Genomic DNA, 14,262 nt, shown 5'->3' with positions numbered 1-14,262 from the left:
CGAAAGACGAATCAGAGCCACAGCTGCAGCTACCGGTGTTGTCATCTGCCGCATACACAAAAAAGAAGCTATGCATTTGAGCGCATGCATGCTTCATCATGAACTAATCACGCGCGCAACCTGTACACATTTATTAATGTGTAAATAGCTTGTATATATTACCTCTCCCCCGATCCCCTCTTCCTATAGCTGTCCCCTCGCGTCTTTCATCTCATTTCTCCATTCTGCCTGCTATCCTTTATATCCGCTAGAATAGCTCGTATTCTAGCTCACTATACCGCTGCCCCAGCTCTTTGCTTCAGTATCGATAGCAGAAACCGGGGCTAGAAAAAATCTTATCCTTCCTTATTATTATTTTAATAAACCACTACCATCACCCACCAATATGAGCGCAAATCCGTCCACGTGAGCCCCTACTGTTTTTTTTTTTCGGCAGTAGTTCAGAACTTTAGAATGCCGAAACTTCCAGCACAAATTTACAAGATATTCAACTTTTTTCTCTCCGTCTCTTCAATCAAGCCCGTTAATTGTGCCAATTGGTTGCGCGGACAGGGCACCTCTATTTTTCCCTGTTTTTTTTCTGCCCACTCTAATATATCTTTCTTGTCGCCCATCGCGAATTAAGAAATATGTCGAGCACCATAGTCAATCAATAATGTCCCAACAGCCCTCCTAATCTTCTTTCCATTGTGCGATCGACGTACTGAAAGCGACTGAGCGCGATGTACGACAAGCGCCTTGGCGACATGCCTCTCATTCTTTTCCGGTCGGCATTTTTTATCGTCACGTTCCGAGGAGCCCGCCGGCCATTGAACCGGGGGTCAGGAGCGGCCGACGAACGCATTGCAGACAACGGCGACAGCCGCAGCCAGTGCCAGCAAATCACCGCCCTAAACTGACCACATCTCGTTCCACGAGTTTCGCCTGACGGCAAAAATGACATCACACGATCACGCATTCTCCCTCCATGCGCCCCTCCTTAATGGGCCCTCTTCGAGCTTTTCTATTGGCTGTAAAAGCTGCGTCACGTGACTAAGTTGGCCCAAGGTACTGCAGTGAAGTTTGACAAAGGGGAGAGCCACATTCAAGGCATCACGTTTGGAACACAAATCTGCATGCCTTAAAAAAAAAAATAAACACGATGACGTTCTGAAGAAGCGGACATATGCACGTGATGACATGACGTTCGAGTTAATGACTGTCCGCGAAACAGTAGCAAAAAAAAAAAAAACAGAGGAACAGTAATCCGCACGCGTGGGCGTTATCGCTGGAGGACTAGCAAAGTCGCCGCTTGATGGAGCCACGAGTACCGTTGTTGGAATGGCAGCTTTCGCAGAGCAGGCGCGTACGCGCAGTACGCGCAGCCCGCCAAGTTTGCATTGCTAGACAAGAGAACGGATGCGAAAGATGGGGCCGACAACAATCTCAAGTGTTACATTATCATGTTTCCGTGTATCTCTTTAACTTAGAAGCTTTCCGGGTGACACAAACGACGATTTCGAAGGCGTTTACTTCGTCACTGCATAGGCGTGCGAAGAAATGGGGACCGTTTAATTGGAGCAGAGGCGGGTGCTAATTTATTCCGTCTTTCATATCAGCTCCAAAGGCATTCATTTACGAAAAACAGAAAAAAAGGTTACCTCTAGAGGCACTAACCACCCAAGCTGGGCAACGCGTGAACTGTTTCGCATAAATGTTTTGCATGCCATATATCGGTTCACAGCCGATCGATATGCGCTTTGCATCGGTAAGGCTGCTTTTCGCAATACATTTTTTCTCAGAATTATTTATAATACTATCTTCACATATAATTAATTCAGAGTCGTTTTGTAGTAGAAGTTATGATTGATTAATGGGTGATAGATTTTCGCACGGCAAAGCAAATGCGTGCTGGCGCCGACTGCAACGCAAGCTACATCAGCGAAACCAAAAATCTAAAAGAAAGAATTCGGCAATATAAGAACGACGTCCGCAACTTCGCAAAAGAGCGCAATCCTGTAGCCGAACACTCCGAGGACTCAGGCCATAGAATCAACTTCCAAGAAACCCGCATCCTCGGAACCGAAACAAATTACCACAAGAGGCTTCTTCTGGAATCCTGGCATATCCAAACCATTCCATCACTCACGGTGCCGGAGTCTCGCCTTCTTCGGCACATTCAGATGAATGCAGTTATCACCCCGTCCCGCCTCTTCCTCTATCGCTATCGATCGGACCCTTCCTGTCCCAACTGCCCCTGCATCTATGCGGACCTGGCCCATTGCCTCTTCTATTGCCCGGCTGCTCAGCAGTCGGGTTCCTTCCCCCCACCCTTTCTATCCATCACCACCTGGCTCGACTGGCTAGGCGCTAGAGGGGAAGAAGAACAGCGGCTTCTAGTCGCCCAGGCGGTCGACATGCTCGGCCTATAAATTATGGTCGAATAAAAGTCTTTACTACTACTACTATCCAAACCACCCCGAACAATATCAACCGCACAAAAGGAAACCTGCCCCCAGTATATGCCCAGGGACTTCGCTCTTCAACTCAACGAAAAAAAAGTCGCCATTGACCGCCTCCCCACAGTGTGCCAGCGGGACTAACCTTAACCCCCTCCTCCTCCCCCACGCCTTTCGCATCACAGCTGTCGTTCCTTTGACCCCTACTCCCCTCCATACTTAAAGACGCTAGCTACTGTCCTCAGTCAATAGCGCGATTGTCCGGACCCTGTAGAGTATCTGTTACGGGTCCAATTGGACTTATTTTTGGAAATGTGGCGGAGAGTTTGAAGGATGCTTCACTCCCGCCACCGGTATTGCACTGCCTCCGGGATCGGCCTTGTCTTTAGCGCGTCTTTACTATCCTGTCTTTCTATCCCATCTTTCAACTGTCCTGCTATCTGCACGTGGTAGCGATTGTGGCTCGGCTTGAGACAGTGGGCAGGCCTGTGCACTTTCCTTTTCTTTCTTCCTGGCAACAACTTCTCTCTCTCTCTTCAGTCACCCCTGATGAAGGAGCCGAGTCGGCTTCGAAACGTTGGGTTAAAATAAAAGGTTTTGATTGGAGATGTGCAGTTTATCATAAGCTTTTATTACATGTCAGATGTGCACTTGGCTTATAACTTACGATCCATAAGCTGTAGTGAAGGACTTCGTATTGTGTATCGGAACCCCTGCACACACGAACCGCAGCCTTGTGGTATGAAGCCTAATGCCGCATCAATTTAAAAAAGGAATAAAGAGCTGTTCGTTTCGGTATCGAAACTCGCGGTCGCATAGATAAGGCAGCAGCTTTTTTTTTCTCGGTTTTTAAATCGTTCGTTTAATTGAAACGCAAACTATATATGTACAGCCCCCGTCAAAAGTTTACAGACCAAAGGGTTTGCTTCTAAGCTGTTTAGCGGGGTTCCCTAGCACATCTATCAGTCCAAAGTTTGGCAGGATTGAGGACGCGAAGCTATTCCTCTTCAGAGAGGTTACGGTTGCTGAGAATGCATTACGGGGCATGCTGCGGGGTTCGCAAGCAAATTTCTTGGGCTGCAAACTTTTGGCGGCGGCTGTACCTAATTAAGATTATGTGCGCACTAATCGACGTTTCTTTACGTATCGTAAGATTTTCTTTACGTATCGAACTCCCTATTTTCAGGAATTTAAGAGTGTTTGCTGAAACAACCGGTGTGTGTATGTATACAGTGCTTCACCTGAGTCTATACTCATTTTTTTAAGATAGGCTTTATGAGTTAGAAGGCCGCTTTTTTCTTTTCGGCATAGCATTGTCAGCGGTGTAGTGTATCGGAATACGGATAAGACGAGCTAATTAGCAGGCCGGTTAACTAATACTGAATAGTTAACTTTTAACTCTTTTAACTCTTACTGTTAGCTCCTTAATTGCTGACAAGCGCGTAAAACGCTAAGGCGCCCGTGTGCTGTGCGATGTCAGTGCACGTTAAAGATCCCCAGGTGGTCGAAATTATTCCCTCCACTACTGCACCTCTCTCTTCCTTTCTTTTTTCACTCCCTCCTTTACCCTTCCCTTACGGCGCGGTTCAGGTGTCCAACGATATGAGACAGATACTGCGCCATTCCCTTTCCCCACAAAAACCAATTATAAATTATATAAGCGCGTAGCCCGCCTTAAGTAATATCGACATCAATTTTTAGAATTTCGAAAATGGTGATACTCTCGGCGCTGTGACACAACAAGTGTTGGCTATTTCGAGGAGTTACGAGCGCTGGAGAGAATGCTTTGCCTGCAAGCTTCTCGAAAGCTCGTCTGTTTTGGCACGACTAGAACTGAATGCATGTTGTTGCACTTTAGTTAGCATATTGGTATGATCTCAAAACGTACCTCGTAAACATCGTTTTGCTTGTCAACTCAGTGTTAATCACGTTCAACGTTAATATAAGTCCTCTATTTATCGTAATCTCTGCCGGTCTCGCTAATGCCAGCAAAAACAAATATTCTTTCCTTCCTAACTTGAATCTTCTAATTTTATTTTATTCCTTATCTACGTGAGTGTTGTTAAGTCATTTTGTTTATTGCCCACAGAAATTACTATTTGAGCGTTTTAATACGGGTAACTTTTTAAAATGTAAATATCAGTTCCTTCATGTGAACGGGACCTTTTACCTGGGCATTACACCGTAGACATCTTTTACGCAGGACATTGACAGCGCGCATTATCCCAATAGCACTCTCGTCTATTTCGTATATAGCGTTTTAGGATTATGATGGTCCTACATGCCAAAATCTGTTGACAAAACGTATCTTGTGCTGAGTAGTTTCTTTCAATGTCTCTCCAAATAAAAAGCTTTTTCAGGCGCATGACTCCGTTGCCGTAAACTGCATTACCAAATAAAGGGGAACCGTTCGTCTTAATCCCCCCGCAAGGTGGCCCCGCACAAGACGTCAAATCTGTACAGAACTGATTCCACCCCGAAACTGTGGTTTGGGGTATACTTAAGCACTGCCTAAATTAGATTCAACATTTATACATTCAGTACATGTGGTTATCGTGTACTTTCTCGGCTCTCAGTATATACGTAATGATAGTAGTTATAGTAAATAGATAATAAAAATAGTGATAGATAGTGATAATGATAGTGCTAGAGATATAGGTAGTGATGGTAGTGCTAATGATAGCTGCCGATAGTGGTAGTTAGTGCTAGAGATAAATAGTAATGATAGCATAGTGATAATAGTGATGGTAGTGATAGTGATAAAGACCGCTACTGATACTGATAGCTATGATAGTAAGCTGACTATGCCAAAGGTCCTGAACGCTAATATCATTTAGCCTTCTTTTGAATGCGCGAAGTCACTGGCTCTTTCTAAGCTTTTATTTCCAATCGAAATTGAGGTTTGTAGCTTTTGTGAACTAGCCCAACGTCGCCGTTGCAAGCACTTTTGCTGTGCCCTGCGGCCGGAAACATGAGCTTTGTTATATGATATTCCTTGTGTGTGAGTCCATATGAAACTAATATTTGCTCTGACAGCAAGTGGGAGTCCTCTCACTGGCAAAAGTTGCCATAGCACATATATAGACACGCTGTGTTGACGCATATTGCGCCTTGGTTTCGATGGAGCTGCAGCCATGCATATGCCGGCTCGTCAGACAGTTCGTACTTGGAAGGACTCTGAGGAGAAATTGAAGTTGGCTTGTATCGATAGAATGCCAGCTCCTAAACACAAAAACACCACTCTTTCTGAAAACAAAGCTCTTGTTAGGTCGGAAAAAGCAAGAAATAAAATACAGGCATCGCCGCCACAGGACAATCTCGCAAGTACAAGCGTGGTGATGCAATAGGAGAAAAGACGCAACAGATCTCTGAGGATGACAAAAAAAAAAGGTCAGGTGTTTAATCGACATTGAAGCATATGAGTTTTGTACTGAAACCACTAGTGCACTTTTATCACACGAGGAAGACGGAGAAAAGAGACACCCTGAATGTTGGAAGTCATAGAAAACCTGCAGTTGGCGGCGCAACAGGCGGCCAGGTTATATAGTTTCGATATGTTTTGGGGTGCTTCGCGGCTATGCACGTGCCCGTATAGTTTCGTTATGCACCTCGACTTACAAGGGCGGAGCAGCAGAGGACCTCGAACTGCACCTCGGACGAAGACCGTGCAACGGCACGCAACTGCGACAAGGAAAATGAGCTGTGTATAGCCAACGTTCAACGCGCCTCCACGACAGCAAACACACCGCTCGGCGTGTTCGCCTCGTCAACGTACCCTGACGCAGGGCTGCATAACCACCCCTATACGAGTACTATTACTACAGAATTTAAATATGCCCGCACGTACCAGTCGCTACTCATCGGTCGTGGCTGTGGGGGCGGTGACAGCGACGCTGCCGAATCCTCGGCGCTAAGACTTTCTTGTCAAACCCGCAGCCTTAGCCCTAAGAAGCATCGCACGCTGCGTGGGGTTGAGGTCGCTGAATGCAGGCGCCAGTTCTTTGCGAGGACTTTGTTGTCGGAATCGGGAACGCGATCCATCGTCACGTTGGTGCAAACGTAAACGAAGCGACGACGGCTGATAGAGGCCTTCAAAGTCCGGCCGGCAGTAGTTTTCATTTCGGCTGCTGCTAGGCGGGAGCGCAGCGCTCACCGACAGCAATCACGGAGTCCACGTTTCCGTTTCCGCCGCTTTACGTCACTCTTCTCCTATTTCGTCATCAGAGTCCCGAGTTTGAATCGTAACGGCGGGAAAAAAAAACTTTTTCAACTTGGAATCCAAACCTCTTAGCATTAGCAATAAATGCACCTTTCGCTGCCGGACGAGCGGCAGCAGAGCCACAAAATCCCAAACCATCAGATTTTACTAAGAAAAAAAAATGTGGTAGGATTGTCCTCAGTGTCCCTTAAGTACTTAAGCGTTACATACTTAAGGGATTCGCGGACTTCATTACATTTTTTTTTCTAATTTCAACTAATACATCGGACAAATGTGACTGAAACAGAACGCGTTTGATCCAGGCCAAATCGCCAAATATATTATACCTCAGCTCTATATCAACGAACTTACGGAAGATCTTTTTAACCCCTGACTCACGTTGGCTGGGGATGCTTATTTACAAATCATGAGGCATGAATGCAGACCACAAGCGTCGACAACAGGAGCACACAGGAAATACGGATTTTATTTATTTATTTTATTTACTTATCCATGAAATGCCCCTGTCTGGGTATCACATGAGGGGTGGGTCTTTATAGTTTGTCCATAATCCTTTCACTTAATCAAAGCCACCTGAAACCAAAGTGATCCTGGTGCCGCGCTATGAAGGCTACCAGTGGTATTTCAGCATTATTATTTAGGCTAACTCTGGTATCTAAAGCCTTAGTTAAATATCTTCATGGCCCCATCATTGTTTGCTTTCGACCGTATAGTGTGGAACACTTGTGGCATCCCTCAAGCTCTAAATATCTTTAAGGTGGGGGAAGCCCTCTACCGCCGCACCCTTTCAAGACATTTAAATTTAAGGGCGCAGTAAAGAGGATTCTGAGCCCGTCTTTTTACCGCGGCAACTCGATCCACACGCTCCAAGCATTCATAACAGCTTCGAATTATTAAGGCGTAAGCCGATTTCTCGGCTCATTAGTGGTGTGGACGGAAGTTGCAGATGGAAGTTGACCCCAAGTCCCTACGAACTGTGGTTGTGACGGTAGTGATAGTGATAATGATAGCTGCCGATAGTGGTAGTTAGTGCTAGAGATAGATAGTGATGGTAGTGATAATGATAATGATAGCGACTGATAGTGATACATGATGGCTAGTGCTAGAGATAGATAGTGATTATGATAGTGATGATGTTAGCGGCAGTGGCAGCGATTAAAAACTTTATATAATTGGTTTTTGGGGAAAGGAAATGGCACAGTATCTGTATCATTATCGTTGGACACCTGAACTGCGTCATAAGGGAAGGGATAAAGGAGGGAGTGAAAGAAGAAAGGAAGAGGCTCCGGAATAATTTCGACCACCTGGGGATCTTTAACGTGCACTGACATCGCACAGCACACGGGCGGATTAGCGTTTTTCCTCCATAAAAACGCAGCCGCCGCGGTCGGGTTCGAACCCGGGAACTCCGGATCAGTAGCCGAGCGCCCTAACCACTGAGCCACCGCGGCGGGTAATGAAAAACGTTAAAAGAAAGATTTCGTTGCGCATCGGAAGAACGGGCCATTACCGTCAATATTTACATAACCGTAATTTTCCAGTGTTCAAATTTTTTGTCCAGGAATGTTGGACATAATAGACAAAAGGAAATAATAGGAAGCCAACAGAGTCCATAGGAAGTCTACAGACAGTCTATAGACCATTCTATAAGGGTTTTTTTTTGCTTCACAACTTGGTGCAAGGAAAAGTGCATAGTCATCGCCAGTTTCGTGGTCGATGTTTTTTAGAGTGACGAAGCAAATGAAAGTGCATGCCGTAGTACGATGAAGCAGACAGAAGTTGTCGGCGAAGACTTAGCGGACATTACGCTTGTCCCGATCGAGGTTCCTGCGAACCACATGCTCTCGGTTTCGGTATGATCCCTTTTTCTAGGGGCCACAGTTTTGGAATTGGAGCGGAAAAAAGCACCGGATTTGTCATCGCTGCAGGACTATAGGACGGCTCACCGCCAGACAGTTCCTATAAAATTTAATTAGCGGAGATCAATTAGCGTGATTTATTAAATGACTGACGTCCGCCCCGGCTGAGAGTATTCTGCTGAAAAGATTTTCATTCTATTTGAAACACCAGGTATTTTTAGGAATCTTTTAAAGTCTTCGATGGAACACCCGGTATTTTGTGAGAACAAAGTTTTGAAGTCATCGTTAATTACTAATGTCTTGTAATGACAAATTTCGTTTCAAATATACCCATCGCGCACCGCACTTATCGACAACAATGTAACACTAACAGCTGCAGCACGTCCTACGTCGGCAGCGGCCACCCTAGGGTCACTAAATAAAGGTTTATTTTTATTTAGTGACTCTATTTAGTGACTTTAGGGCACCCTATCCGCGCAAGAATCCCTAACCTCATCCGCCTCGCCCGACTCTCTGACGCCCCGTGCTGTACGTCTACCTTCCCTTGGAATCAACTCCGTTACTCTAATAGCGTATTTACGTGGGCTCTCTAACCCAGCCGTTACCTGTACCTATATTTAGCCGCGCCATGGCTTAACTGCCCTCCTCATTACATCACATCTGCCAGCGTCCATTTCCTCTTCTTTATTTCAGCTGGGGTGTCAATGACTCGCGCTTGTTTCCTAGCCCACTCTGCCGTCTATCCTACACTTATAAAATCCCGGCTGCTGCGGCTGCATTTCGATGGAGAGACTGTATACAACATTCGATTCAGTGCGGAAGCATGGGCTTTTTTTTTAACAATGACTTCCATTCACAAAGACTTCCATTCACATGCGTGAATGGCTGAACTTAGGCACACATATGATGAATAATAATAATTGTTTTTTTGGGGAAAGGAAATGGCTCAGTATCTGTCTCATATATCGTTGGACACCAGAACCGCGCTGTAAGGGAAGGGTAAAGGAGGGAGTGAAAGAAGAAAGGAAGAGAGAGGTGCCGTAGTGGAGGGCTCCGGAATAATTTCGACCACCTGGGGATCTTTAACGTGCACTGACATCGCACAGCACGCAGGCGCCTTAGCGTTCTGCCTCCATAAAAACGCAGCCGCCGCGGTCTGGTTCGAACCCGGGTACTTTGGATCAGTAGTCGAGCGCCCTAACCACTGAGCCACCGCGGCGGGTACACATATGATGACTGATTAAATTTTCTGTCCTTTTTAGCGCACAAACAACAGTCGATTCTGCTCGGGTAAAGGAGTGGATTCCAAGAGAAAGTAAGCGCATAGCAGGGGGCGGCAGAAGGTTAGGTGGGCGGATGAGATTAAGAAGTTTGCGGGCACACGGTGGGCGGGTAATCAACCATGTCCTGCACCATCTGCAGATTGTGCAGGACATGGTTGATTAGAAAGATGTGGGAGAGGCCTTTGCCCTGCAGTGGGCGCAGTCAGGCTGATTATGATGATGATGATGATGATGACGACGACGATGAGCGGGCAGTGCCGCGGGACGGAGCGCGGCAGATTCGCTTGTTAATTGTATCCAAAATTTCCGCATTTAAAAGATATTTTAGTAATTTTCGTGTATTCAATTCTCTGATCTTCTCTCCCGTTTTTTTTTTCTTTCCTCTTTAATTATTCTGATATATTACCCAAAGCACAACCATTAGCTTGGCACCAGTTTACTCTCTGCTTTTGGCGTTCCTCACTGAACCCTGGCCTATCCCCCGTCGTGGGTATGTGCCATGTCACTAAGGCAGCAGCAACAGCAGCATGCACGCAAGAGACGATCTTGTTCGGTCCTGAACGTCCGGATTGCTGCTTTCGCAATAAAAGGCGCCCGAGTGCTATGCAGTCTCAGTGCACGTTAAAGAACCACAGGTGGTCGAAATTATTCTGGAACCCCGCGCTCCGGGACCCGCCGCGGTGGCTCAGTGGTTAGGACGCTCGGCTACTGATCCGGAGTTCCCGGGTTCGAACCCGACCACGGCGGCTGCGTTTTTATGGAGGCAAAACGCCAAGGCGCCCGTGTGCTGTGCGATGTCAGTGCACGTTAAAGATCCCCAGGTGGTCGAAATTATTCCGGAGCCCTCCACTACGGCACCTCTTTCACTCCGTCCTTTCTTCCTTCCCTTACGGCGTGGTTCAGGTGTCCAACGATATACGAGACAGATACTGCGCCATTTCCTTTCCCCCCCAAAAAAACAATTATTATTATTAACCCCGCGTTCCGCATCGGGACGGTAAACACAACTGCCAAATCACATCTTCCTTTCCACAGGCCGCTGCGCTGTCCTCAATTAATGCGCATACGCCTGCGCACACACAGATGTAGGCATGTGATAAATGACGCTAGTGTTAATCTATTTCGTGCACCTTTTTCATGCGCAGCTATTAGTCTAAGGTTCAAACCAATCGCAGTTCGAACGCCAGGCGCGTCTGACGCGACTGACTATCGAGCGTCGAAACGCGTGCGGCCAGCAGACGACAAGATATCACCGCGGAGACTGGCGCGTTTCTGACGCAGACGGCAGGGTTATCGAACTTGTCCGGGCCGTGCAACTGTACATACGTATGTGGTTCGAGCTAGTGCGTACTATACACTATCTGAGGCCGTTGTTTCATGTCGGCTCCTGCTGGTCCGTATACAGAGTGCGTACGTGATTCTACGAGGCTGTCAAGGAGTCGGGGAGGGTGACCCTGTTTACATGACGCAAGCCGCGACGACCGTTGCTCCTCGGCAAGCCGCTCGCCTTGAGCCCATCTTGGCGTGCGCCACCGCCTCCGGAGCTAGTCCCGATCAGAGGTGGCGATCGGCTTGGCCGGCATCTCCGCCGCTAATCGGCGACCATCGATCGCCGTTCCTTTGATCGCGATAGGAGACGACTTTGCCGGCACGGATGATCGGACACATCGGAGGCGCACTATACGTATACATATATACATATCCGTCGCTCTCAGCATGGTTTATAGGGACGCGGTGAGTTGAGCGTATACAGCGAACAGCAGTTTTTGCCGCTGCGTCTCCCGACTGCAAGTTCCAGTTATGTACTGATACAAACAATAATGCATTGACCCCATAGGGGAGAGTACATCTCGTCCGTTGGCACCTTTTAAACAACATCGCGTCGGGAGAGGAATTACAGCCGGTATATCCTTTTCTCCGCCCCTCCCGTACCTTGGCTAGGGACGAATAAAAAAAAAATTGGCGGTGGTTTAGCTCTGGTTAAACCCGGAGTGACGCGATAGCTACAGCTGGCCGAGTGGAGCTTGGTCACGTGAACAACCACGTGACCACAGCCACAGGGTGCCGGAGCCGCCACGCTGAAGGTTCGAAATGCTACCGTAATGTAGCTATCGCTACAAAAAAGAAAAAAAAATTAGCTCCCACCGAGAGTCGCTTGAAGGCACGAAGCCCAAAGAGTTTTCGCCTTGAGAGAGAGAATAAACATTTCTTGTGTAAAAGGAGACTGAAGCGGATTGTGGATGGGGTCCTCAGTCCAGGACTCCAGTAGCTTCCGCCGACGCATTGGCGATGGCGATTGGCGCCTCCTGGTCTACCAGGGTGCCGCTGGCCAGAGTTACCTCTCATTTCTCCAACGCCGCGTTGGATATGGCTTTAGTGCCTGTCACGGTGTAACAATAAATGTATGTCCATGTAATGTGTTTGTAATGTGTTCGACATCAAAACACTATAGGACATGTATCTGCGTGTAATGTTGGGTGTAGGTGGCAGAGATTGGGGAAAGTGCTTGGATGCGTCTGAGGTGGTATAGTACAGGCCGCCTGGGAAGGTTGCTTGATGTGGTGGGAGTTAGAAACGTCGATTTATGCGGACGGTCCATAGACGGGTGGAAAAATGTGTTGAGAAGGGGAATAGGGTATAGAGTCGGTGTGGCCTGCTCGGTGTAGGTATTCCTCGAGCTAGGACGTCGGCCCTAATATTGCCACCGAGACCAGGCTCGTCTGTGTGAAGCCTCCACCTGTAAACGGTGGCAGGTGGTGCACGGAAAGAGCTCTACAAGAGCAACATTGGTCTCACAAGCCCCACCAGTCACTCCCGGCAAAGGCATCGCAGCTTCGAAAGCTTTCGCGTCTCCAACACATAACGGAATTAGGTGTCCCCGTGTTTTCTACGTGCGCTTTATTTTCGCAGCTGTTAAATGCCTAGTATCTTAGCGAAATGCGTCGAAAAAGCTTGACAGCAGACAACGCGCAGTGTCCTAACGGAGAGCCGGACGACTATAGCAAGCCAGACGAAAAATGACGCAAGGTGTCTCACGTGAATCTGGCCTCATTTTCACGCTCGTTTTCGCCGAGTTTCTCGGCGCAGAGCTGCCGGGGAATCGCTGACACCATGCCAGCAGAGCGGTGTGTACAGCTGTCGAGCGCCCAGCACTCACGCGACGCACGTCCCGAGATCAGTCTTGATAGGTTGCCCCAAGTGCGAGCAACTGCATAATTTGTGGCTGCTGGCACTGAACCGCGACAGAGGGGCGCCCAACAAGGGCACAGTCAGGAAGGAGTACTTTATATATAGAGCTCTCCATTTATTGGCAACTCATGGAGGCGGTAGATGGTGGTTAATGCACCATTAATATAGTGCGTATGGCACCATTATAGTGAACAGGACCCACTCCCCCCAATGTATAAAGAAGGAGGGGGTGGGGAGAGGTCAGCATCGCCTAGGAGGGACGGTCACCCAACACCCTCACCCTCTCTAGAGGATGTTGGGTGACCCCACTCCACTAGCCATTCCCTACCCCCCCCCCCCCCCCCCCCCCTCCCTCACTTTGTGCTTAATACAGACCTCGCTCTACGGCTACAGTAATAATAATTGGTTTTGGGGGAAAGGAAATGGCGCAGTATCTCTCTCACATATCGGCGGACACCTGAACCGCGCCGTAAGGGAAGGGATAAAGGAGGGAGTGAATGAAGAAAGGGGTGCCGTAGTGGAGGGCTCCGGAATAATTTCGACCACCTGGGGATCTTTAACGTGCACTGACATCGCACAGCACACGGGCGCCTTAGCGTTTTTCCCCCATAAAAACGCAGCCGCCGCGGTCGGGTTCGAACCCGGGAACTCCGGATCAGTAGTCGAGCACCCTAAGCACTGAGCCACCGCGGCGGGTCTACGGCTACAGTACACAGAGCTCTTTAAAGGGTAGAACACCACGTTCGACCTATTAGCAAAGGGGCTACTTTCAGTGAAAACACAGCTTCTATAAGAGCTACACCCTAAACACGAATACCCCTTATATGGGAGTAAAAAGGGAGTAAGTTGTCCCCTACCGCACTCGCTGTCAGGGGCCGGGTATGCTGCCCAAGTCTCGGGGTAGATTTAGACCCCTAAACATAGGGAATGCATGCATACTCTTGGCCACGGAAGTCTGTTCCCACTGCAAAGCATCGTAACAATTGTTGCAGTTATAGCAATGGGAGGAGGCTTTTAAAAGCGATACTGGAGGTTCCGATGTTAGCAAATAGGGGAGGTTTAAACCGCGTTTAAAATCTTCGTAACTGCTAGAACTTCGCTTGTTTTTAAGAGGGAATTTGTTTCCGTCGCCGGCATTAAGTATTCCGTATTTTTTGAGACGGAATTCTACCCAAGGGCTTGGGCGGCGTATGCCCTGTCCCTTGAAGGGAATTCGCTATAGGGCAGGTTGCCCCCTTTTACTCTTTTGTATTTACAGTATTCTTGTTGTTGTA

Source organism: Amblyomma americanum, chromosome 5 (genome assembly GCF_052857255.1).
Source record: "Amblyomma americanum isolate KBUSLIRL-KWMA chromosome 5, ASM5285725v1, whole genome shotgun sequence".
Taxonomy (NCBI): domain Eukaryota; kingdom Metazoa; phylum Arthropoda; class Arachnida; order Ixodida; family Ixodidae; genus Amblyomma; species Amblyomma americanum.
This window is presented reverse-complemented; position numbering follows the sequence as displayed.